The following is a 26,635-nucleotide window of genomic DNA, read 5'->3' as shown; positions in this document are numbered from 1 at the left end:
TTTGTAAATTGTAAATCGTAGAGGTAATCGAAGACACGAGAGTGTATCGCTACATGCAGATGGGTGTGTGTGTACTTACAGTATATGTATTTTCATACATGCATATAGTGTATTTGTGCAAAAGTATGTTTGAGCCAAAACTCAATACTTTTTTTTGCTTCTAACTGCTGCTTTTTTCAGCTGGTGTTAAGCTGCTGTGACACTTTGTGCAAAGGTTTCACATTAAAAGCGTAACAAAGAAAGGAAGGATTATAACCTGTCGAGCCAGTGGAAGACTTGAAACATCTGCAGGACGTGTGTGAGTTTCACTGACAGGACCTTAACACTCAAGGAAATTGACTGCAGTTAATTAGTGAGTACAAAGTGTATTTGTGTCATAAAGAGAAACTCGGAGGAGCAGAGCTGTGAGTATGTCACAACTCCAGTTGTACTGATGAGAATTAATGCTGTGGAAATCTACTTCATCCTGAATCTATCCAGACAGCAGGGCAACAGGTAGCAGGAGCTAAAAAAAACATATTTGACTAAAATATACTGGAAACAGGAAAACAAGGAATAAATGCCAATATTTAAAAATGTATTTTAACTTTAGATGAACCCAGCCAAAAAACCTTTATAAATATTTCTAAGTGCTCCTACTACATCGAGTCTTTTCATGTGTTCTTTCTGTTTGGTTGGTGGACGACATGAAAGTCCTTTAATCAGATACTTTTACACTGGCTATATGCACATAAACCATTTTCCATTTAACCCCAAACCTCAGCCATCCCTGTCTGTAAAGTATCTAGTCTTCCTCACTTTTCCTGTGTGTGTGTGTGTGTGTGTGTGTGTGTGTGTGTGTGTGTGTGTGTGTGTGTGTGTGCATGTGTGAGGAAGAGACAGGCACAGTGATAGCACATATGTAAGTGTGTGTGTTTTAGTGCACGTGTATGGGTCTGCTCACATGTGTAATAGATGTGTAATATCTGTTCCCGGGCCTCATCACGGCTGTCAGCACGTCAGATCTTCAGCGTGTGTGACGGAGGATTGTTTTACTGAAGTCATACAGCTGGAACCGCCTGCGTCTCTCCACCGAACCCGCTCATTTTCATTTCAGCCCAACTTCCCGCACACTCGCAGTGGAAAACAGAGAGGCTGCAGGAAGACAGCAGTCGGTGTGTTCATCTCTGAGTGTGCTTGTGTGCCTGTATGAGTAGGAAGTGTAGGAGCGTACGTGGAGTATCTGACAGTGTGTACTGCAGGCCGACATCTAATGGGGTGTCCCGGGGGTCCTGTGGGATTCCTGAGACCAGAGGACAATTACATAGCTTTTTCAGAACTTGGATTGGGGTCAGGAAAACCAAACTGGAAACCGAATCTTATAGAGGACAGTTATAAAACAGGGTCATGATGTGTGAATATAGTTCAGGAAATATAATTAATGGGGGACAAATCAGTAAAGGAGGTCCAGGGCAGAGGTCTCTGAAACAATGCTACAAGTTAAAAGGAGCATCCCACCAATTTTAGCAAATTAATCATGTTTGGCTTTTGGAGACTGAGCAAACTGTGTGTATAGAGTTTGAAAGATGGGGGTGTTTACGAGTCAGGGACGGTCTGATGAAAGATCTATCAGGTTGTTTTATGAGAGGTTTAGGATCCAGCACTTCTGAGCTTGACTCATACAAGGAACTAAAAGTCAGGATATCTGAACCTGTGCTGCTGCAGTTGTTTCGTGTATGTTACTCTTGAAAATCCTTCAAGTAGTTTGTGTAATACTAAATATTTCAGTTGACCTAAAGATTTACAAGGTTTTAGTTTAATATTGACTCAGGATTGAAAGCAGCATTAGAGTGATGTTATCTGTATATGTGGGTGTGCGCTGTAGAAACTAATTTCTGCCACTAGTTAAAGGAAAACAACTGACTACCTAAGTATTTATCGTTATTCAATGTTTTTCTTTATGACGGTCTCATAAAAATAAAAAGAAAGAGAAATGTCTGTCTGAAAATCTGTCAATGAGTAATGAAAAAGTATATTAAAAAAATATTCAGTTCGCATAATCTGGTTGAAATTCATATACGTTTTTCTAAGCGCTTGAAGATCCAATCATCACTGAGGCGTATGTCACGCAAGAAAGCCAATAAAAACAAACAGAATGGTCGACGTTGTCATATTTATGTTTAAGGTGTGTTGATTGATTCACGACGTCAACTCATGCATTGAGTTACGTGAAAGAAAACATTCCACCTTAAAAGTTGCCAGTAGCTGCCGGTAAGTGTAAAAGAAAACATTAATCTTCACAGATCCTCTGTTAACATCGATACGTGTGAAGGAGCCACAAAATGTTGAAAAACAGAAAATGACTGTCTAATTAAAAACAGTTAATTATCTTCCTAGAATTCTGTAATATCCTTTTCTTTTAACATGTTAAATGACCATCAAGTATTCAGCCCGTAGTATAAACTGTATTTTATTTTGAAAATGTATAAAAGGAAATGTGGGGGAGCCTGTTTGAATGGGCCTGATGCAGCTGGTACAATTCATAAAAAGGCTGCATCAGCAGCTAATTGTATGATATTGTGAGGACTGGACTAATTACCAGGCGGCAGAGCCAGAGCTCAGTGTCATATTTTATTACTTCCTGCATTTTGAATTTTTATTTATGTTCATTATTAATAATCTATTAGATTCTACGGATCAATAAATATTGTTTGATTATACCTCATTCTGTTCCGTATAGATCTACTTATTCTTAGACTGACAGATGTTTTAAACGAGGGAGGATTGTGGCGGGAACACGGGGGTGTCCCGGTATCGATAAACTAGTCAACCCAGGGGGTGTTTTATAGTCATTGTCATCCTTTGTGTCTACGTGTGTGTGCTGCTCAACGCTCTGACCTGCCTCTACCGCTGTGTCATCCAGACTCCTGGCTCCTGGACAGACAGTCCTTCAGCTGGAGCCTGTGGCCAGGATTCATCCTTCTCGTGGGTTCGGTTCAGGAGCGGGACAATCACAACAGCGGTGCGTCCATCGCATCCTCGTTGCTAAAAATGCAAAAGAAATTGTTCTTGAATATTGACAGCTGCTGGTTCTCTGCAGAATAACAGACTTGATGTGATGAGTCATATCTCTCTCAGTCATGCCGCATGGAGAGAAAAATAAAGCATGTTTGTTTTCTGAAAGGACTTTCAGAGACATTCATTATATACCAGTGTTAACTCTCATTCTTCCTCTCATCCATGCGTCATATAGAGCAATTAACAACCCTTCCCTCCATAGCATCTCATGCACTTTTTTATTGTCAAGAGATACTGACACTACCGCTTCTTTATTTGTTACAGTTTTCTTGATATATATATATATTAATGTCTAGCTTAAGGACAGTCTCTAATGTTGGGACATCGGCCTAAAACCACTCTGATATGGCACAAAGTAACCCCCCCCCCTTTTTTCCAGCATCTGCACCAATCTGGAGTGGTGTCTTTGTCCTAATTTATAGCTCTTTTTAATTCCTCCAATGTGAAAAACACATTTACAGCACCAGAATTATCCCAATTCATTTGTAATTTATTCTCCTGGTAATGTAATATCTCCCCTCTCCTTCTCCTATTTCCCTCACTTGCATTGTTTGAGCTGTGAACTTTTTTGGAATTCTTTTACTGGTATATTTACTTTCCCTTTATTATTTACAGCCTCAACAGCATTAAGGTGAAGGAGAGGGATTGCAGACTGCTGAAACGCTCCTGTCATTCTGTGAACTAAATTCCAGATCCTAATTTTTATGGTTGTCTCAGGTCCTAATTTACTACAGAAGTCTATCCAAATGTTTTTCTTTGCGTCTTTTATTACACAGTTAGCTTTAGCTAGACTAGACTCTTCTACTCAATAGCAACAGTATTAGGGTCAGGGGTTAGGCCTAATTTACAAAATTCCAGATTTTATAACACAAAATGCACATGTAAAAAACAATTAAGTAAAAGTCAAATTGTGTCTAACTGTGATTTAGTTTTTTTCCGTTTATATGTGCAAAGTTATGGAAAATGATAAAGTTTTTCTTCCTTTAGTCATATATTTCTCCCAATTATTAATTTCTGAACATGTTATTAACACAATTTTTATGTATTTCAAAGCAATAAAGTGTCATAATAAAAAAATATTTTTGTAAAATGACAGAAAATGCTGCCACTTATACGAATACTTTATTGTTACGGTTAGTTTTGGTAAAATTGTTATTTAAAAGCTGCTAAAAAACAGATATTTAATGTATTCCATTAATACAGAATGGAACAAATACAGAACAGATCATTTTGTTAAATGACATCACACATTCAATAAACTGTTTATTCTCTTAATTTCAATATGATTTTCCTGTCATCATCATCATGAAATGCAGGAGAAATAAAAAGTGTAAAATTTATTGGGGAACACTACTTTGTTTTTACAGTATGGTTGTATGTTACTGTTTTAAAGAGGCCATTTGTTTGCAGCATTTAGTTATTTTTACAATAAATTTTATGAGCATTTTATTCTTTGTTCATAATAAAGTATATAATAAAGTGATATAAAGTATCACTGACTATAGCGCATCAACCTTCATTTATATTTCTACTACTACTACTAGCCTACTTAAAAAATAAATAGCTAAATAATACTAATAAAATAACTTCAAACTTATTATTAATGCTAGAGTCCAGTGGTTACAGAACCTTAGAACACCCCTGTCTGCATTATATGTCGTGTGCTTGTGTGTGTGTGTGTGTGTGTGTGTGTCTCACTGCATGTGCTCCCCAGCTGCAGCCCAGGCCGAGGGGATCTGGCCCTGATGGATGTTGGGTCAAGTCCTGCTGGAGCAGCAAACACACTAACAAGCATGAAGAGACAGTCAGGATCAGTTTCACTGAACACTGAGCCCTGCACACATGTAACACACACTGCAAGAAATATGGAGGCTTATAATGGTATGATGCAACGTGACAAAAAGCAGCAGGAAATGTACTGCAACATTAAGGTGTATTTGAAGAGAAAAAACTGTAATATTTCACAGTTTATCAAACTTTTGGTGATTCAGGGAAATGATTTGTGTCAGTTTTGCACTAATTTCAATGGACAGATGTTCAAATCGGCACATTCAAAGTATAAATTAGCCTCAAAACTCCATTTTACATCTTTTAACAGGCTTAACAAGGCACTGGCCTGAGACTTACTGTATATAATTTCAACTAGCCAGATGACAGGCAGTTCTGTTCTCCATTCAGACATTAATATTAAACCTAAAATGATTTACTACGCTGCATATGTTTCAAAGTACAATCAGTGTATTGTGATGAAAAAATCCCTCTGTTATGTTGTACATGTGTTTGAATAAAGATCAAGTTTTTAAAAAAAAAAGAAAGAAAGACAGAAAGAAAGAAATAATCTGTGTTGATCAGAAACTATCAATGATGTAATAATATAAATTTATTCTGGAGTCCAACAGTGTGGCATTTTCCCTCATGGATCCATCTGGAAACATCCAAAGACATGAAAAGACCTGAGTAATGTCTCTGTGCCATGAGAGGAGACACAAGTGTTTCCCAGCAGACATGTTTATGAGCAGATACATGATTAAGAAGAGATGGTGTGACACAAAGATGCTCCTCATCTGTGAAATTATAAGGTCATGGACCGGGCACTTCTTCTCATTTGTGTCTCTCTTCTCTCCCGAGCGATATTCCCACTACAGACCTTCATGCACAACTCCGACCTAGTGTCGTTCTCTGCTTCGTAACTTTATGCTAACTTCTGCTGCAACATCACCTTTTTCAGGTGAAGAAGAATTTGCTGAGTAACAATCCACTCGGCTTCACCTCATTTGGATAAACAGTTTTTAACCTCACACCAACCTAAAGAAAGCACATGACGCATATTTGTGCATGTTAGCGTTTTGGTGGCCAGTAACATTTCAAACTACAGCCACTTTTGTACGTGTTGGGTCTCCACTTAATATTATTGATTTTTGGCTACATTAAGGATTCTCACTTTAAATCCTGAAAATAAAATTTGAAATGTATTTGTATTTTATAATGTATTGATAGCATAGTGTATTATTTTAAAATGATTCCATATTTATTATAAAATGTGCAACAAAACACATAGAAATTAAACAAAGATTTAACTATTTTTTATTTAATTGCTAGAAAGTAATCTCATTATTATTACATAAGTGTTTATTAATAGTATACTGATATACAATTTAATACATAATGATAGCCCAGAGGAATTGAATTGTTTGTTGTTACTAAAATAACACACTGCCGTCTTACAGCAACTGTGAATTTAAATAATTTTATATAGATGTTCAGATCTTTGCAGCCTTCCGAAGGGTAATCAGTCACTGTGCTGCCTGTTCTCAGCCTCTGCGTACTGCAGCTCTGCTGGGTTTATTCAGCTGCCTTCACCGGCCTCAGCAACAAGGGACTCGCACCCGCAACCATCCGGGGGCAGACTGACGAGCCTCTGCTTACTGTCCGAACTCACCGGCCTCCCACCCGCCCACATTAATTATAATTACATTTCCAGCTTCCTCCTCCTCCTCCTCTTCTTCTTCTTCTTCAGCTTACATCTGTTCAAAACGGTGCACTGTCACTTCATATATTTGCCTGAATAATGCACCGATCTGTCACTAAAGACGGTGATTTATTCTTGTCAGGGAGCTCCAGGATGAATAATGCGCAGTAACTGCTCATTGTTTTTGTTTTAATTGAGTTTTTTGGAAGGGGGGACGGTGGGCAGCCAATTCTCTGCAATGTTTTATTAGTTTTTATCGCCACAAAGACAGGAACGTGTGGAGTGAGAGAAATATGACAGCACAGGTCGAGCCAGGACTCGAACACACGCAGTCAGAGTACATTTTTCCAGGCGAGAGCGGGGGAATGAGACTTGTGCGGTCGAGTTTGGACTGAGTGACTGACCGGGGAGTTCATCACTGGCTCATCAGTGTGTTTTTTGTCAAAGGTTGGCCGATTCCAGCTGCACGGTCGCCAACGATGTGCATTTGCCCGTGCACTGGACTGTAAATTTGTATATCTGAAAACTGCAAACACATGTTCATCTTTAAATCTGTCAATGGTCAACATGGTGAGACTGTTCTAAACCCACAGGAGCTTTAGATTTGAATGATGAGGACAAATTATCCTTTATTTTCACTCAACTAATGCTGATTATAGTCATGTCCCTCTATTAGCCTTTTATTATATATTGAACGTTGTCATTGTTGTCTACACTTCATTAAATCACATTAAAGCACATAATCCTAACTCTTTTACCACAATGTTTTAATTGACTCAAAGCTGAAATATTTTTTCACACATTCATTTAATTATTCATCTTGTTAAACCTGCAAAAACAAATGTTTCCACTACTGTGGGTCAGTGGAAACAAGCTGTGAACGCAACACTGATATATTATCACCTTTTAGGCTGCTACTGTGAACTTGTATTTACACACCCAACAGTTATGGGGCAACAAACAAAGAAGCCTGAATAAAAATAATATTTATCTGTTCAAAGCCTGCAGGTGAATATTTGCATTACAGGACAATTCTGGCTCATATCTGACAAGAAATAAATTTAAAAAAAAAAATTGCATGATCTGCTTTAGTCAGAAAAAGCTAATTCAGCAATCTCACTGGGCCGTATTAGTATAAATTTCACAGGCTCGTACAGCACATGAACCCGGATTAGAAGACAATTCTGACGGAGCACTTTACAGTTTATATGGTTTTTCTTAGTGTCGTCAAATTCCAATATATTGTGGACTGCTGCAAAAAACGGCTGTTGGCAAATAAGTTGACAAACGATGGAATGATGGCTTTCACAAACCCGTATCAGGCAAATACTGCTTCGTAAAATGTTTATGCCCACAGACACACACACACACACACACACACACACACACACACACACACGCACGCAGTGTACCTGGCAGCAACACAGCAACAAACCAAACTCAGAAAACACAGACTTTCTGGAAAACGACCAGGTCTTCACATCATCCGACCTCTGTGTGTGTGTGTGTGTGTGTGTGTGTGTGTGTGTGTGTGTGTGTGTGTGTGTGTGTGTGTTCGTCTGTGTGTTTTTTTCTTCCCTCCTCCATCTCCCTCACTGCTAGAAATGGAAAGACGCATGAGGCGTGCGGCCTGGAGGGTTGACTTCCGGCCAGAAAGAAGAAGAGGAAGAGGAAGACGGTGAGATTTGGCAGACGCATCCTCCACAACTGTTGCAACCGGCATCGGCTACTACGGTACCGTACCTTTCCAGTTCAGATGGCAGGGGAAAACATGACAGCTTTGAACCGTTCTCGTGAGGCTGAACGACCTTCAAGCTGTTTTTTTTTTTCTTTTTTTTTTAAAGGGGTTTCAGAGATGCTGTGTCCAGACTCCACAGCTGACTAACATTTGATAAACAAGCAAGAGATACTTCTGGCAGCTGAAATCCTCACAGGGATCCCCTCCCTGCTACCGGCAATGAAAACGTATCTGTCTGTCGTACGTCCTTTGACCTCTTTTGCTCAGTGTGAGATCCTGCTGTCCCTGCAGCATGTATCACCACAGGTTGGCAGTATGTCCATGATCTCTTGAAACAGACTGTTACTGTGATTAAAATGGCTACGCAAGGCAGGCAGAGAGGATGTTCACTTACAAACACCAACTGGTGAACAAGCAGCAGTTCCCCCCCCCTCATGTAGAGGTCTCCGCCTGCCAGAGAGATCTTGCAGCAAACATCCTCGTCCACCCAGCTGTTCATCTCTGAGCAGAAAAGACAAGGAGAAACAATTAAGGGTCATGAACGAAGCTAACTATCCATAACCGCACTGAGAGAGCTGAGGAGTAATGAGTCCCAAATACTGTACCGCAGTTCACGGGTGAACGAAGGGGAGCGAGCTACGCTAATGGAAACGATGCGCGCTGATCAGTGCATAATGCGCACCCAGCTCCAGGATTGAATATCATAAGGAAACCCATATGGGGTGAGGTGGGAGATGGGAGGTTTATCCTCTCGAGAAGGTGCGTTGGAGTGACACCACATCTGTGCATCAGTAGCGTAACTCTTCCACGAAAGAGATCCAACTTCTTTGGATTCTGCGCTAATCAAGACCCGGGAAAGAAAAAAAAAAAAAAAAGACGGAGAGGATTCGGATCATTGAAGCAACGATTGTAAAAAAAAAAAAAAAAAAAAAACAGAGCAGCGTTGCCTTGGAAACCCGAACACAGCCGATGTAAATAATGTGATCTATTGATGCCATCTGGAAAAGATTGGGTCGAAGTGTGCCTCATTCTTTGCCTCTTCTATTTGCTATATGTGAGGGGATCCATTACCATGTTTATTTGTGCAGCTAAGCCTTGGTCGGCGAATAGGATTATGTAGTGGGGGATTGAGAGTAGATCCTACACAAACAGTACTATTAAAGCTGGCTTTCTGATATATCCTGAACAATAATGGATTTACAAGGCAGGAGTTTTTTCCTCTCTCCTTCTCACAACCTCTTCATTTTCCAGAAATTGAAACCAGACCCGCAGAGAGGAGCGCGGCTCTTCTGCTGTGTGTGCAGTGAGAGAGAGAGAGAGGAAGCAGGCCAGATCAGTATTTATTATAGCTTTTAAAACACATATATATTGCAGCGAGTGAGGAAGAGGGAGAGCATGCACTGTTCACTGTGTGATAGATCTTAAAAAGCTCCGTGTCACAGCAAGAGAGGGTGAAAGGAAGACATGGGCGCGTCTTTATCAAAGCTTAAAGCTGGTGATTACGTTAGTCTGTTTCTAAATACTTTGACTTTCCGAAACTGTCAGTGGCTCTGAGCCCTAAGCCCATTGATTCCTACTGAAGACAAAACTCTTTCAAATCTGGTTAGAAATAGTTTCATTTAGAAAAAGAGGCTCAGTGTTACTCAAACTCACCGTCTCTGGTTTGATTCTGCTTCAGCTTCAACTAACCACTACTCCTATACCGAATTATTACCGGCTCCAGGTTTTCTGCTGTCTGTTTGTTATTATTTTACATTATAAAAACCACATTAGGTCTAAATATTGACTATATAATAACTCAGGATCAGCTGATATTGTATTTTCTACACACTGCCATAAAAAACCTACCTACACACAGCAAGGCTTTTGGGGCCCCTGGAGGTCTGGGGCCAAAGAGGTTGCATGGTTTGCTCACTTAATAATCCAGCCTGACTGCATATCATACCTGCTACCTTACCGCTTATTTCCTCCCACCTCTCTTCTGTCTACTTTTAAAGGCAGAAAGACCACAATACTAAATTATTATATTCTCTCTACCGTCGATGAACATGTTCATGTGTGTGTCAGAGAGTGAAAGAGAGATATACTAGAAGTGTATGGTTTCTCCATTTCAGGCATGACCAAAGTCCTGCTGTAAACTGCACTGTCCAGTCCAGACTCTCTCTCTTTCTCTATCTCTCTCTGTCTCAAATCCCCTCATCTCTGTCATCGCCATGTTTACCTTTCTATATCATGTACAGCTGAAGCCAATGTAAGAGACTCCCTTGTGTATAACGCCACTGTTTAGCAGAAAAACAAGGTCAGTGCCCTGCTCGTGTCTGCTGTATAGTATACTGGGCTAAGTTTATGTTATTGTTAGTTTTAGTTTTAAAACTGGATTTTTTTAAGAATATCAAACTAAGGATTTGTCAAAATTAGTCGAACCACCAGGTGAAAATCAGATATGAAAAATAAAATGCAAGAATCTTTGTATAATATTTGTAGCACAGGCAATCTGTTTTTTACTTCCATTTAGCAACTCTTTGTGTATTTGTGTTTGTTTAGGCATAACACACACACACACACACACACACACACACACACACACACACACACACACACACACACACACACACACACACACACACACGCTGAATAGTTTTCTCAGTTTGATGCTCAGTCAGGATATTTGATTCATTTTCTGAGCCCTAGAGTTTATTTATGTTGAATTGTAAGACTGGACCCACTGTGTGTGTGTGTGTGTGTGTGTGTGTGTGTGTGTGTGTGTGTGTGTGCGTGCGTGTGCGTGTGTCCATCTATGTGCTTATTTGGGAATCAAGTCTACAAATCTATCAGTATCGATGGACAGATGGAGGGAGGTATGGAGGCGCTCACTCACCACAGGAAGTTGAATGACAAGGTTGCTGTTGTCGTGATTGCAAGTGCCTTTGTATCTGAACGCTGTCATGAGAGTTTCACTGAGCCCCTTGAAATGACAGAAATATTTAGTATTGGTTATTCCAGATAATAACACCACTATTGGCTGCTACAAAATCTAGATGAAAATCAAGATAAAAAAAGAAACAAATCAAAACAGTAGGTGCTGTGAGGAGTAAGACACAGCACTCATTCAAGAAACAGAAACTTTTCTAGTTCCACTACTTAGTTTAATTTAATTATTCCAACATTGCAATTTATTTTCTTTCTTTTTTTTCAATTTATTTTTTTAAGAGGTTATTTTACATAAAACCTGGCAGACATTCCCTGTTGAGCAAAGCCTATCAGCAGTCGAGCCTCTGCTGAGTGACCACAGCGGCTTTATTAAAGCGAAACACTTAATTCTGATGGCTCACCACTTTTTCCCCAATTATGCTAGCTGTGGTATTGTTAGCTATCCTTGTGGCATCCCTGTCTTTCCCATCTTTAAAAACATGTTGATAATGGCAATTTAGGCTTTTGATTTTCGTACTCTGTGTACTCTTTAATAAATTCAAAATGCTGCCAAATCATAAATTTGGTGGCTTGAGCACTCGATCAAAACGGTGCCCTGTAGCATGTGCTAGATTGAACAGGCTGGGGATATATTGCCATCTAGTGCATTTAATAGCTGCTGTTTGACAAAGAAAGAAAGAATTAAAAAACTTTGTTGTATTTATACTCGTTTTTGATTTCAGTTTAGATTCTGTTACAAAAACATTTTCCTACCTTGCTTCCAATTTATTTGTGATCTCTATATATCTAACGTCCTGTTTTCTATTTTGTAAAATGTTTCTTCATAGATATGAATATGTCTATTATCAACATGACACCGCTGAGACATGGACGTAAACACCAGTTAATCAGGTCCATGTTTGGCAACAACTTTAGCACCATCAGTTAGAAAAGTGAGCGGGGTCTCACCAGGACGCCTTGGATAAAACAGCCTCAAGTATAATGTGACTTGATGGCTTGTGTTGATTTCTGCTCAAGGCTGCAGACCTCAAAGCCGTCATCCCCATGTGTGTGTCAACGCCAGGAAAGACTGGTCATCGAGAGATGGAGACAGGCAAACTGTCAGCATCACACACACACACACACACACACACACACACACACACACACACACACACACACACACACACACACACACACACACACACACACACACACACACACACACACACACACACACACACACACACTGAAGACAGGAGATAACAGATAAGAGAAACACAGCAGTGTGAAGGTGCTGGAGATGTGAGTGAACTGTTGACAGGCAAAGAAAAACTTAACGTTATAATGAGTGTAACGTCCTGATTTGAAGATTACTGTAATACAACTGTGGTTTAAACTTCCGCACTAGAAATGATGTTTATTTGAAATAAATTCAGGAGCTGAAAGTTTGTGTTTTTTAATCTGGTGTCAGAATCGAGAAACCAGAAGGGAATATCTGATGTATCTGGTGTTTGTTGTGATTTAATGTTGTGGCTGTGCAGTGATGTTTATGCAACTGTGCTGTTACAGACTGTACACAAAAACAAACTGCAGCATCTTAGCTGTGTGGCCATTAAAGTGGATTCAAATGAAAAGAACTGACATGGGTAAAAGAACAAAATAAAGTGTGCTAAAAAATGAATTTTAAATTTGTTGAGAACAGGAGTAACTAATAAGATGTTTTCTGTTTACGTGTATAATATCCAAGGCTGGGGAGTCGTGCCTGCTGGCTCACTGGCATGTCCTACTGGAACACCTGAAAGGAATGAAGCCACCATGATGTTATTACTAACACCTGTGCTTTTCCTGCTGTGACCAAAAAATATAAGAAATGTTAATTGCATTAGGGGTGACACTCTAATATTGATCAGAGGAAGTAGTTTTATGGCACCTTTCAGAGAATTCTTCACAGCAACATAAATGTCAAATAGGCCTAAAGAAATGCAATTTATAATTTAATGTATAGCCCGAACAAAAATTAGATATGCTGATTTATCTACTGATATTCTGGTATCCACATACTGTATATGTCAGCCAACAAGTAACAAGAAATTCCAGTGTAGGAATGCCAAAGATACTGCAGACCTCAGAGCCTGATATCACAGCTATCAGTGCAGGTCGGGTTCCAATCACATCAAAATCAATCAGGTAAATAAGAACCATGATATAAAATAATTTAAATCAAGAAAGAAAACTATATTGTTTATCAAAGAGATGAAAACTTGATAATGGAAAAACGTTCTACAACGAAGTTAAAGTTATATACTCAAGAAATCGAACTGAGCAGAAAGAGCACAATGATTAGAAACGGCTGGGAGACAAGAATAACAAACACTTGAGAAAAGTTTGATTACACCAAAAGAGAAAAAGGAGGAAATGAATGATAGAAATAACACCAGGGAAAGTGGGAGAGAAAACAAAAACCTGGAAACTGTCTACGACTCCGCAACTCAGTACGGAGGTTCGATCTGTCAGCAGCACCATCAGCCCACGAACGGAGAGCTGCACAAGTCAGAGCTCCTCCATGAACACCAACCCAAACTGTGGAAACCAGCGTAATCAAGACACACACACACACACACACACACACACACACACACACACACACACACACACACACACACACACACACACACACACACACACACACACACACACACACACACACACACACACACACACACACGCTGATTATCAGGCCTGGTGATTTCTGGTTGGCTCCCCCAGCTCTCCAGTGATCTGTGGTTAGCCATCATCTGGATTATATTTCTGCTCTGTAATCCAGTAGAAGGAGAGCAGCAGGAGGAGGAGGAGGAGGAGGAAGGAGCGGGGCTAAGAGATAGAGAGATAAAGAAGACAAAAAGAGTGAGAGATGAGAGGAGTATGACAGATGAGGCAAGGCTCCGCTCTCTCTTTCTTTCTCCCTAATTTGGCTTCCACTGCCGAGCCAAGAGGAAGTGGAGCTGCCATGTCTCCTTTCCCCCACAATCCCTCACCACGGCTGGCGGCAGACCGCCCGGGGCAGGGCCTCGTCCCCCCGGAGCTCCCTCCGGGTGTGAGGTGCCAGCTTCAATCGCAACGATTTCTCAGGGTCCGGGACAAGGGGGCAGATGTTTTTTTCCCTACCGGGGGAACCAGGATTCTCACAGTGGTTATCCCTCCTTAGCAGTGTAAATGAGTTGGGACTGACCTCCCTCCTGGGTTGCATTATACACCGACTTGTTAATTTGACGCCTCTGTGCTGACAGAGAGAGAGACGATGCGAAAAGACAGTGTTTCTTAACAGTATGTGCAGAAGATTACACTTTCTCTAATGACATACAAATATCAAATGCAGATGTTCTGACCCAGTCGGCCGTTATTCGGGCTCGGACTATCAATAATGCCTTTAATGACTCATTCCCGTCATGATAAAAAAAATGAGGCGTGTTGGGCTTTTTAGTTTACAACCCTCACTGAAGTTAGACTATGTATTCAGGAAAAAAATGTTATCCATTACAAAATGCTGGAAGTGATTCTTTGATGTGGCTCACAAGTGAAAACCACATTACACACAGTAAAAGCCACGTTACATAAAACACATAAATATGCTAATTCTGGCTATAGAAATGAGCCAGTGCACAATACATGTACAAATCATTTCCTGTTGAGCATTTAGGAGTTTTTTTTTTTTTTTTAAAGTTTGTCGTGTCCAGAAGGGCTTTATATTGATAATCAGGAGGAGACAGAATGATGTGAAGAACGGTCCTGTGTGATTAGGGTAGAGATCTGGTAGTCAGGACTGGTGAATTCTTGACAACTGTTAAAATACTTTTCCTGACTTTAGCACTCATCACCTCTTAACAAAAGGAGGTGCTGCTGGACTTTCTTGTATTTAGAATCACTAATAGAGTCCATCTATTTTCAGTAGCTTAAACTACCAATCAGAGTGGAAGTGATAGCCTCATCCTGTATTTTGAATTCATTTTTGAAACGACTCATGCATTAAAAAACTGTGTGTGAATGATAAAAGATAATTAACATTACATTTTCTACATTAGCCTGATAGCATAGCTGTGAATGGGGTTCTTCAACTTCTCTAAACTGATATTAATTTTGATGAGATAAATGTACTCTATGGAGAAAATAGCTGTAATTCTCTGTACATTATGTAAAATTCTATGTATATGGCAAAAACACTGAAACACAGAATCCAGTCAATAACACATGAACAGGCGCAGGCACTTTTAAGACTAATGATCGTCATTAACACAATCCCTGTTCTTTGTTTCTCTCTCTCACACACGCCAACGCTCACCTAATATCATTCAAACAAATACACACAACACATGCGCACATATTAACACCACCCGATACATCTCACACACATGTGGGGCAGACTTCTAAGGCAGATTGATGTTCCACATGTAGCAGAGTGCCCCGATTCTCAGCCTGCTCTACAGATGTATGGATGCTGGGGTGTCTGTGCAGCTAAAATACTGGGTGAGTGAGAAACAGAGAAAAGGAATATTTCAGAACAACAGACTACAGTACAAAAAAAACAAAAAAACACTAAGATTTCTTTGGCTGTGTTGCAGCATCTGACACTTTTGTGAGGTTTGCTATAAAAACCTCAAACTGAGATACAAAAAGGGATAAAGAGAAGATGTGAGAAAAGATCTGGGCTAACATCAGAAGGCTCACTCATAAACTCAGCTGTAAGCCTGTACAGCAGCGTTATCCCACACAAATTACAGTGATATATGCAACTATGTCGCATTATTTTGAAGTCCATAGCACCACCTGGTTTTCTTTTGTTTCACTTGCCAGACAGAAGATTCTGTAAAGTATTTAAAGGTTTTTTTTCCCAAATCGGACATTCCTTCAGTATCCACGGCTGACAGTTTAAGATCAACATTTTGTGATATACTGTGATGTTTTATGTCTTTCTGATGGTGATATAAGGAGATTGATATCAATATCTCATATCTGTGTGTTGAGTATGGAGCTGTAGTCAGGTTGTGTTTAGCCTAGTCCATCATACAGGAGAGAAACAGGGAAAAAAGCTGCAGGTAGCTTGGCTCTGTCCAAAATGTAAAACTATGCCCAAAGCTCACTAATTCACTAATTCACTAATTCACATGCTATAATGTTGTTCGTTTAATCTGCACATGAACAGAGATGTAAAGATGATCATTTGTGGTGTCATGGGGAGATATGTGAAGGAACTATTTCTTGGCAAACAACAACTAGATTCTTGAAGTCTTTTCTAATTAAGGTTGCACGGTCTGTACAATGGTGCCTCTAGAGGAACCAAAATCTGGCAACCTGCTCTACAGCCCACCCCATCTGCAGCCTTTATCTACAGGTGAAATACGTCTAATTTCAAGGTTTATCCTTTTTGTTTTTTTTACTTTGATCAGAGCTGTTTCTGACCAGTCTGTTTTTTCCCTGCTCCAGTCTTTATGCTAAGCTACACTAACCACTTCCATCAATCCTCTCATCTCTATTTAGTATACTGCTGTGCTTATGACTAGAGAGTGATGGTCAGCTAATTAAATACACAGCTGGTGAGAAAGCGGACTTCATTTTCAAATTAAATCCACTATAGTTTGATAAAGTATTCTTAACTCAAGGCCAACTTACTACCTTACTTACTAGCTTTCAAATGCATCTCTTGTCAATGGATGGAGTTTGCTTGGTTGTTAGTTACACTTTTTCAGTGTAATGATCAGTTACCAGGCAGGACACAAGGAAACTATGTCTATTAGACCTTCTTCATAGCAGACATTGTGCTCGTCACAGCAGGAAAAGCACAGGTGTGTGTGTTATGAGTCCGTTGGTTTTCAGGGCTCTGATACTTTGCATGCTGGTTTACTATCATGGCTTACAGAGATACTGAATAGAACTTCTGCTATGAAAAAGGTCTATTAAATGCTGATGAGACCTTCAAATGAAAAAAAACCCCATGTTGGCTGACATCTGTCATCTGTACTGGTTCTTCTAATGACTGTGAAGACACCAGAACTTCCAAACATTTCCTCTTAGAGGCAGTGCAATAGTTCGGTGGTGATTTCTAGCTCCTCACTGCTGGAGCAGTAAAATGTGGAACTTGTATGATGGCTACATCTGTAGTTAAAACAGCGTGAAAGCCTCAGTACTTCCCCCTGAAGCCTCCAAGGCTGGAGCGGCTCCCAGCGAGGAGGAACCCTGTAGAGTCAGCTCCGTAACTCAGACAACAACTGGCACACAGGCAGCGTTGGCCCTTTGTCTGGTTTCTTTGTGGCATACATATGCAAGATGGATTTCAGCGGTTACAACAATAACAACAACAGCAGCAACACATGGCTGAGTCCTTTTCAAAGCTCTGATTCCACATCAAAACACTGTCCGACAGAACGTGACAGTAATGTGAAATACAGGAAGCACATATGACAGACAATTGAAACTGAAATGGCAAAAGGCTACTCCATTGATCCTTTTGAATAAACATCCACGTCACACCTCTTGGATGTCTGATTATTGGATGAAGTCCTGAGTTTTACAATTTTACAAGGCAGATCAATGAGAATTTTTAGCCTCTTAATGTTTTAATACAGCCGAGCTTCTTTAGCTCGTTCTCTTTCTCCTCACACGGATATGCACATACGTCGAGCTTCAGAGGGTTTCCGTATTGTTTGATGGGAAATAAACATAGAGATGAGGAGAGGAAGAGGCAAGAGGTCAAGGACATGAGTACATCTCATCTTGGAGAATGCTCTAGAGACGCTATATCAAAGCCGCTTTCCTTCCGCCCATAAATAGCAGCTCAATGAATAATATAGCCTCCTGCCACCCGGCGGGCATCAAGTCAAAATCACAGATCTGGTCAACACATGAGAGACATAATCACTAAAGAAAAGCTCAAAAGCCCCAAACAACATGTATAATACAAACTGTAGTTACAGAGCCTTGTGTTTTACTGTGACAAAGTTGTCTGACAGTTAAGATGACACTGATATTCGACTAGTTCAGTTAACTGATCTTTTGACCACTTGGGGGCAGTGAAACAATCTGTAAATCAGCCACAACATTAAAACTAGTTACCTGTTTTAGTGCTGTGGCTGGTCAGTGTGTATATATTACACCTTTACAAAGTTATTATGGGCATATTAGGAAACAGTAAAACCAAAAGAAAGAGCTGAAAGACACTAAAACAGTCTGTAGAGGGGAACTGCAGAGCAGTTAATATCCTGTTGCTTCACCTTATAACTTCCACATTACAAACTCAAATCATTTCATCGATTTGTAATATAAAAATATTGATTAATTCAGCTTTACAAGGCTTTTCCCTCGCTATGTAATTTTAAGTTGTACCACCACAGCTGTCTTTACAATCATTTGCACACTGTCAGGTCACGGCTGCTGGACCAGGTCAGGGGTCAAGTGCTGCGCTCAGAGGCAGACTGCAGCCAAATTAGTGCGAGAGATTCTTCTTCTTCTGCTTGGGGCAAAATAAAAGGTTTTAAACAATGTGGGTCAGGTTGGGATAATGTGCTTGTTGACAAGTGCACTGATTGGAGCTTTTACTGCGGTGAAGTTGTGATGATTTGTGATTTTTTTTTTCAAATGGAGAATAAGGAGCTTTTGTGGGTGAGGAGTGGCGACTGGCTGATTTCCAGCAAACTGTTGATTTGGAAGAAAAAAAAATGTAAGAATTACAAAATCTGAATGGAGAGTGCCCAAATGATTCTGCTCCTAGGATTATACTTCGTAGTATTTTGTCCAAAGCGATTTATATAAATCTGTACCGCAGGGCTGTCGACAGATCTGTCATTTCTTTTTATCATTACTGATGTTTGTATGTGGTGTTTCTTTAAAAATCATATATTTCTGTGAGAGTCTTCTCCCAAGCAGTTCCACAAGATCCACCTTGCTCATGGACATCTCCAGTAACTGCTGGCAGCGAATGGAGGATGAGAAACTCTGCAGTTTTCCTCTCTGTGGGCAGAGAGAAGGGGAATCCTGAAGAGATTTTTACCAGGAAGCCACAAGTCTTAAATAGCCTGTCGGAGGATTACTGCAGGAACTCCTCAGAGCCGGGCTGACAGAGAAATATGGCTTCCAACACATCCATGCTTCTTTTATCAGCCATGGCAAGTAAGAGGGGCATTTCGTCTTTTTTTTTTCTATCTTCTCTTTCACTCTTTTTTTTTTCTTTTTTTTGGAAGAAGGGAAGGGAGATGAGGAGAGGCGAAGGGCAATGTTCCTTCTTTCCATCAGAGATGCGGAGCTGAGGACTTCTGCCAGCGAGCAGAGCTTTGAAAGTGAAACGTAAGAATGGCAGATCACAGAGGCCAAAGAAAAATGATATTCTCCTCGTTACGACTCCCCCGGCCAGAACCTTTGTTGTGGGGGCTTCTGCTTTTAACTGGAAACAGGTCCAGGCGCCTCCTGTGTTTCTGCAGTGTCCCACACACACACACACACACACAGACACGTATGCACACACGTGTACAGTACATTCATGTACTCATACGTGCATTCAGACTCTCCATCATTCCCCCATCCCCTAAAGCCTGGTGACAGCTTGTTAAACTCGATGCCACGTGCAAAGCCACGCTCTCTGCAGGGTCTTTGTCCTCACCTGTCAGCGGAGACACCAGGTGTCCAGGTGGGGGCGTCCTACCGTAGATGGCAGGTGGAAACAAAGGGCCACGTTGCAGGTAAGATAAGAGAGCGCAGAAGGAGAGGGCTCTACAACATCCCTCCTGCGCATGTACTGTAAATCTGTCAACACCAACCTGTTCTCACTTTCTATCTCCTGAAAAGTATTTCACAACCCGAAAGCTGAGCGCATCTGATCTGGTCATTGAGGTTTTACTTTTCCAGATTTGTCCAGATTTCAGATATTCATCTTATTTAGAAGAGAAGCGTGACAGAAAATGCAAAAGAAGGAGGGTAAAAATTAAAATGACCATCAGCCACCATTATATATCTATAGATTTATATATATCTAACTATTTTATCCTCTGTACCATTTTGTTTTACTCTAAACTTAGAGTAAAATATGGTGCATGTAATGTGTCATGTCTCACTGGAAACAAAGTCTTCTGGAGATGACGTGGCAGCGTGGCCCCTTCCTTCTCTTCTCTGTCTCATTTTGGTCCTTTGAGCTGCTGGTTCCCACAGAGTCGTAGCACTGGCGCTGGAGGAGACTTTTATAGCTGAGACGTGAACCTAAATTCCTGGTTTGGATGTTTTCCCCACCCTGGAAAAGATGAAAATCATATTAACAAGACATTTAGTGTTATATTGCAACCATACATTTTATTTTTTATCTCATTATGCCAATGAGGTGAAATAATGCCACTTTTATTTCATCACAGTTAACAGAGAGATTTGATCAGATCCCTCCAGGAGATAATATCTGTAGAAAGGTGCTTTGCATTAGAAATACAATTTGTCTTCAATAAAGTTAAAGTCCAGCTCTCTGTTTTGGATTAAATGACTTCTTCAAATGGATACTGTATGATTTTTTCTGCAGTGTAGACACTGTGTTTAAATGAAACACCCCAGAGCCGACACAAGTACAACACAGCATCTCACTTCATCCTTCAAGGGGTACCACACACACACACACACACAGACACACACACACACACAAAATACACCAACACTCATGCTTTCCATTTGCTATCTGATATGGCTTATTTTTGTGGATTTAATGCTTTGTTGAATCAAACAGAAAATGTGTAAAACTAATGTGGCGCCACTTTTCATTTGGTAAATAAGCCTTTTGTGCCCGTCACCCTGGTTCCTTATTGTGGGCGAATTGGGGGGGCAACAGGCCTCAGAGGCGGTGCCAAGGCCTGTGGCAAGGGGGGCGTAGCTTTAGCATGTGAGCGCTCATCTTTTTGGAATTAAAAGAGGAGGTGATTGACAACTTTTCGTGATGGCCGGAGGGGAGATTCAGAGACCTTATTTTGACTGACACACACACACACACACACACACAGAAACACATGCGTGCACATGCATACCCTTTCCGAGCCAATTGGTCCTGAGAGAAGCCCACAATTTGTCAAGTTTTTCATCAGAGTAGGAAAATGAGAGTTTAGCATACTGTCTGTAATGCATAACAAATCCTTAGTTCCATCTGCCAAACCATACAATCAAAGGCCCAGATTTGACAAAAACAACTGTAGACTTTTTGTTGTAAAACCCAGTCATTTGTGGATGAAGGATCTTTGGTTCGTACATACAAGAGCCCCAGTAAAACACATTTAACCTTTGACCTCTTTAATGCTAACTTGAAAGTCTGCTCGTCTCTCACAGCTTTCATATTGGCGGTGACACAGTCAGTCAGTAAAGTGATTCCCATGCCTCTCGCCTCTTGCCTCGTTCCACATCTGCTGCATATCATTAAATGGAAAAATCCAGTAAAAATATTTACTTCCCGCTCGGCTCTTTGAGCTAAATATACTTTTCCAGTTGTCTTTGGATTGATTGGGCTCTGAGAAATCGTGATGGCCTTTCTTTATGTGCAGCTGTCACAAATCAGGTGTCTGATTTTCATCAGTTTTGTCCATCCTGTGACAGATTAGTGCTGCACAGCAGTCATTGTAACACATTACATGCCCTTTCAACTCTGTCCTATTCTCAATGCCTGAAATGTAGGTGTTCATATAAAAATCTCACTTTCGGCAGAGAGTAACGCATTGTTTTGTGGCTTTCACTACCTCAAACGATTCTCCTAAATGAGGCATGTCACTCCTCCATCACTTCAGTAATGGAGAGGAAACAAAATGTTTTCTTCTTTCCCCTTAATTAACTTAGCATAATGTGTTTCCAAAGTAGCCTAATGTTGTGTGCCATTTCACAAGGAACAGATTATGCTGAGCGTATCCACAGCTGTAATATTTATTTGGTTTTTGCTTTTACATCAACAGATAATTAGTTACAGCGTTAAAGCGCTCGAGTGTGGGTTTTTAATAGATGTGCATTGCAGTCTGCTGGAACTAACACTCCCCAAAGTGATGGTGGTTGGGAAGGAAAGCGTATTGCTAATAATATAAACATTATTAAAATTAAAATACTAATAATCTACTAAAACTCAAACCGCATACTTTGGTTGAAACAATATCTCGACTTGCCAAAAGCTTTCAGTTAATATGGGCTTTTAAATTAACTAAAGTATCAGATTTTGACAAGTATAATGGAGACTCTTCACTCACTGCCCAAATTACCATTTTACTGATTTGTTGCAATGTTTCCAAGAGTTTTAGTGTCCCACTAGGGTTTATAAAACAGTTTTCCCCCCTTTCAAGAACAAAACTAGGGCAAAACACTTACTTAAGCATCTTTTTTTAAAATTACAAGTACAACATCAGCAAAATATTGGATATTTAGTTTGGTTATATAGTGGAGACCAACTCCATGCTGCTGAATGTGCTTTAAATTGAAGGTTCAAACTTATTGATAAAGACTTCAACTAGGTGCTGTACGTAATGTTTAGTTATTTATCGCCACAATGTATTTGTGATCTGATACTATGTTTTCCAAAGCACCATAGGTCCAATTTTCTATCTAGTACGTTTGAACCTTGGCTTTGAACCACAAAGCCAAACCCAGTGCAGTAACACTTCTGAAACAAACCAGACCTTATATGATAGACAGTTCTGTGACCTTTGCTTTAAGATTACGAAACAAAAATGAAATGGAGGTTTCGCCCGTTAAATCCCAGTCGACTTTGTTCTCCAAGGTGGACAGTAAAAATCCTTTGTATGCTTTTGTATCAAAAGCTAAATCGCTGGCAGCTGCACATTTCAAAATGAAAAACAACGAGTTGAGCCAGAACAACCCACTTATCCAGCCAAGCTCAAGTGTGTAGGTATTATTTGTATGTGTGTACATGTTGCCATGGGTATATGCATGTGCGTGTCCACCCACAAAATGAGCATACCTGCCTGTCCCTATTCAGCATCATCCAGTTTCAGCCAAGAGACGTAGTGAAGGTCAGAGACTCCACACAATGAGCAGATGTAGACAACCAATTTGAATATTGGCAATGCAGACTCTCGCTACATCCCTCAGACATGTACGTCGTACTGACTGTGTCCTCTTCAGCCGCTAAAGCAGGAAACAAAAAAAAAAAAGCAGAGGGACCAAGTAAGGAGTTTGGTTTGATTCAAATTGGCCAGATTATTGCGTTATGATTTGCATAATTTGTAAGGAGGGGATGGGGAGACTCGGAGAGAGCTGATTAGAGAAAATGTCACAGTGGATTCACATTTCAGCAGCAACTGATTGGACATGAAGCTTTCCGAATGAGCCTCGAGGACACATGAAAAGTCTTCAGATGATGAGCTGGAATCAAGAGAAAACGTGGAAGAAATACAAGAAAGCGGTGAAGGGGGCAGACTGGAGAGCATTGTTATTCCGTTCTTATTTCATAGAGAGTTTAAATCAAAGCTTGCTGGATTTTCAATGTTCAGAAAGAATCATTCCAGAGTATTTATTACATATTATTAAGTAGAAGAGCTGCACACCATGAGTTTTATGTGATTTTTATGTGTCTTTTTATTTCCATAAAGTCTTTGTGTCCCCAAAGCAAGTTCAAGTATTCACCCCAGTAAAAGGGTTCACACAGCCAGGCATGAGGACACAAAGTTTCATTTCAGTTATTAGACACAAGTCGAGCTTGTGCCCCCCAAACTTCAAAGGCTTTCATTTTTTATTATGGAACATTATTTCCTCTTGGAGAAAATAAGTGATTATTTTGCAGAGTGTTTTGCTGAAAGACAAAGAGAAACAGAATCACAACGGCACACATGCAAACAGTCTCTGAAGCTGACAGCTTCGGGGGACATTCAGAGAACATAAGGGGGCGCTGGAAGAAATATTTTTGAGATATTTTGGGCGTTAAGATGTTCCTGGGGGGCGCTTCTTTAAAAGGTGAGTTTACTCAAAGATTCACAACAAGTTGAAACTACTTGGATAAGAAAGTGATCTGCAGCATGAAAGTTTACACCAATGTGGCTAGACGAGACAGTGTGTTGTTTCCATAGCAATGACTCTTTACTTCAGTTTTTCTGTCAGTTTTCTGTAGAACATAGAAAGGTACGTACATCAGTTCAATTTCACAAACACGGTGTTTACTGTGTCTACACGGGAAAATGGACCCTCTCTTCCACGGTATTCCTCATGGAGTTTCTTCCACTTTAAAAGCATTCATTCACCCCGAGGATAGCTACGTTAACACTGTGTTGTTGCCATGGTTACAAAGTTACAGGAGGGATATTCCGCTGTCAGACTTCCGATGAAAGCGACTTAGCGTCTAGCATCCACACACACACTATAACACTGTTCAAGTGACTTTGCTGGTATGACTGTATTCATCGTTGCCAAAGATTGTTAACTCAAACTATACAATCATAATAAACATTTCTCAATATTCTGCCACCTGCCACCTGACAACGTCGTCAGCTGGCTTGATTCCAGCTGAGACAGGGGGGGTTTACACTGCTGCAGCTTTTCTCTGCAACATTATAAAATGCTTTTGTCTAGTCGTGAACTTTAAAGTTTATGAATAAAAGGAAATGTGAAATTGTGAAAACCAAAGGTGTTCATAATAAAATGCACAGGGAGTGTATACATTAGACAAAATAGATAATAAATTAACAAAGTAACAAGATTATTGATTAATTAACATTTGGTTCAATACAGGTAAAAACTAAATTATAATAATTACCAACCAGGTATTCTTTGAAGAGGATGTTCAGCTCTTCGTGCCCTCAGGACCCAGTCCTTCCTCTCTTCAACAGTTTCACTCTAAAGAGAGAAAAAAAATACAGAAATACTTCAGGACTGCATTTACACAAATACTACACCTCACATTTCTATAAGCCTATGAAATGAATGACATTTCAACTGCAGATAAACATGTACACAATGATCAATTAGTCATCACATGGACATTTATGGTTACCTTGTCAAACAAGGTACCACCACTTTATAAATGAAGCAGGGAAGGGAAAGAAAAAACTGTAAAGTATCTTCCTTCTTTGTTATATCATCTCTTTCACATCCGAAAACTGAACCTTTCAACCCTAACCTCTGATAACACTCACTTATGGATAAATCTGAAGACAGAGGCCTAAAGTTTTAGTGTAGATCGGGGGAAACGTCGTCGTGCTGTATCTTGAGAAGCAAACTTTCTGTTCCTCATTCTTTATGAGCAACAATCAAACCACAATTTTATCCTCAACAGGGTGCATTCTCAGATGTGATTGGTTTCCGACTGTTTACGAATCCCTATACCTGCAAAACAGACTCCAGAGTCAGAAAGGTCATTGAGGTAAGGTAGGTATGTATCTTTACATGAAAATACATTATTAAATACATCATAAATAATGCTAACCTACAAATTCAAAGTCAAACTCAGTTCAGGTATTGTATGAATAAACATATCAACACTGGATGCCAATTTCATCTGTTCATGTTCAAAGATTGGGAGAAAAAAAATTCACATTTGAGCAACTAAAATAAACAAAGTCCAGTTGAGTTAGGTTGAGTTTCCAGTCATGCTTAAACACTTAAAAATAACTTAGAAAAACCTGTCGTTGAGAGATGAAAATGACATAAAAGTTGATTGAAGAAAGTTAAATGTCTCCTCTCATCACACTGATTCCTTCACTCTTAGTTTTCAACAAGTCATTTTACTTCCTGTCTCATGTCATGTCCAACTAACCCTTTCCTTCGAAAACACTGACTTGTACTCTTGAGTTAGGCATGAAGCATTCATTTGCATCTGAGACATGAGGTTCCTTTCACATAATTTCATTGGACAGGACTCCAAACAATCTCTGTACATAGGAATAAAGACAACACTCTGACATTTACCACAAAAAAGCAAGACTTAAACCAACTACAAAAAGAAACAGCAGAGAGGAAATGGTGTTTATGTGCAGTGAAAGTTAACGTCTTAATGCACCCACAGAGGAGTTCAGAGTCGTCACAGTCCAGTTTTCATGGCTTCAAGCACACTTCAGGGAGGAATGAATCCTTCACTTAAATGATGACATGCCCCTCCCCTCTTTTTGGGGGGAAAAAACTGAGCACAAATAATACTTTCATAATACTTTCACACAACTCCACCGCCCCTTGGTAGATGTGAGCAAATCGTCCGCTGCCTGTGTGTATGGATTGAATCATAAGAGTCTGATATGGCGTGACTGCGGACTGTGAGTTATGCTCAGATCTCTCCCAGACATCAAATGCTCTGGACATCCATCACTTAGCCGCTACATGACATTTACAGCCACTGATGTGTTGACTCCTTTGCTTTTGTTTTGGCACTCTGAACAATGCTTTCCACAGACACACAAGACATACAGCAACTACACACTCCTGAAAATAGAAAGAGCGTTTTATAAGGCCAGCTCCTGTATAAAAAAAGA

The 26,635-nt window shown here is 40.0% G+C and overlaps 1 protein-coding gene across 5 annotated transcripts in view; it reads right to left on the bottom strand.

The window, feature by feature from the left end:
* The window catches only part of wars2 (tryptophanyl tRNA synthetase 2, mitochondrial), a 66,208-nt gene that overhangs the window by 32,865 nt on the left and 6,708 nt on the right, over positions 1–26,635 (bottom strand). Inside the window, exons 2-9 of one of the 5 annotated variants that reach the window (XM_056389893.1) lie at positions 24,932–25,007; positions 23,140–23,306; positions 20,273–20,445; positions 11,143–11,229; positions 8,659–8,765; positions 4,756–4,841; positions 2,878–3,024; positions 944–1,282 (exon numbers count right to left, since the gene is read on the bottom strand). The gene's annotated coding sequence lies outside the window, so the exon portion shown is untranslated. Of the gene's footprint in view, positions 1–943; positions 1,283–2,877; positions 3,025–4,755; positions 4,842–8,658; positions 8,766–11,142; positions 11,230–12,143; positions 12,289–20,272; positions 20,446–23,139; positions 23,307–24,931; positions 25,008–26,635 lie in introns of those variants that run through there. The other 4 variants (XM_056389892.1, XM_056389894.1, XM_056389896.1 and 1 more) reach the window with 4 other exon arrangements.

The sequence above is a fragment of the Seriola aureovittata genome, chromosome 11 (assembly GCF_021018895.1).
Source record: "Seriola aureovittata isolate HTS-2021-v1 ecotype China chromosome 11, ASM2101889v1, whole genome shotgun sequence".
In the NCBI taxonomy this organism is placed as follows: domain Eukaryota; kingdom Metazoa; phylum Chordata; class Actinopteri; order Carangiformes; family Carangidae; genus Seriola; species Seriola aureovittata.
The sequence above is the reverse complement of the archived record's forward strand: the minus strand, read 5'-3'. Positions and strand labels throughout refer to the sequence as shown.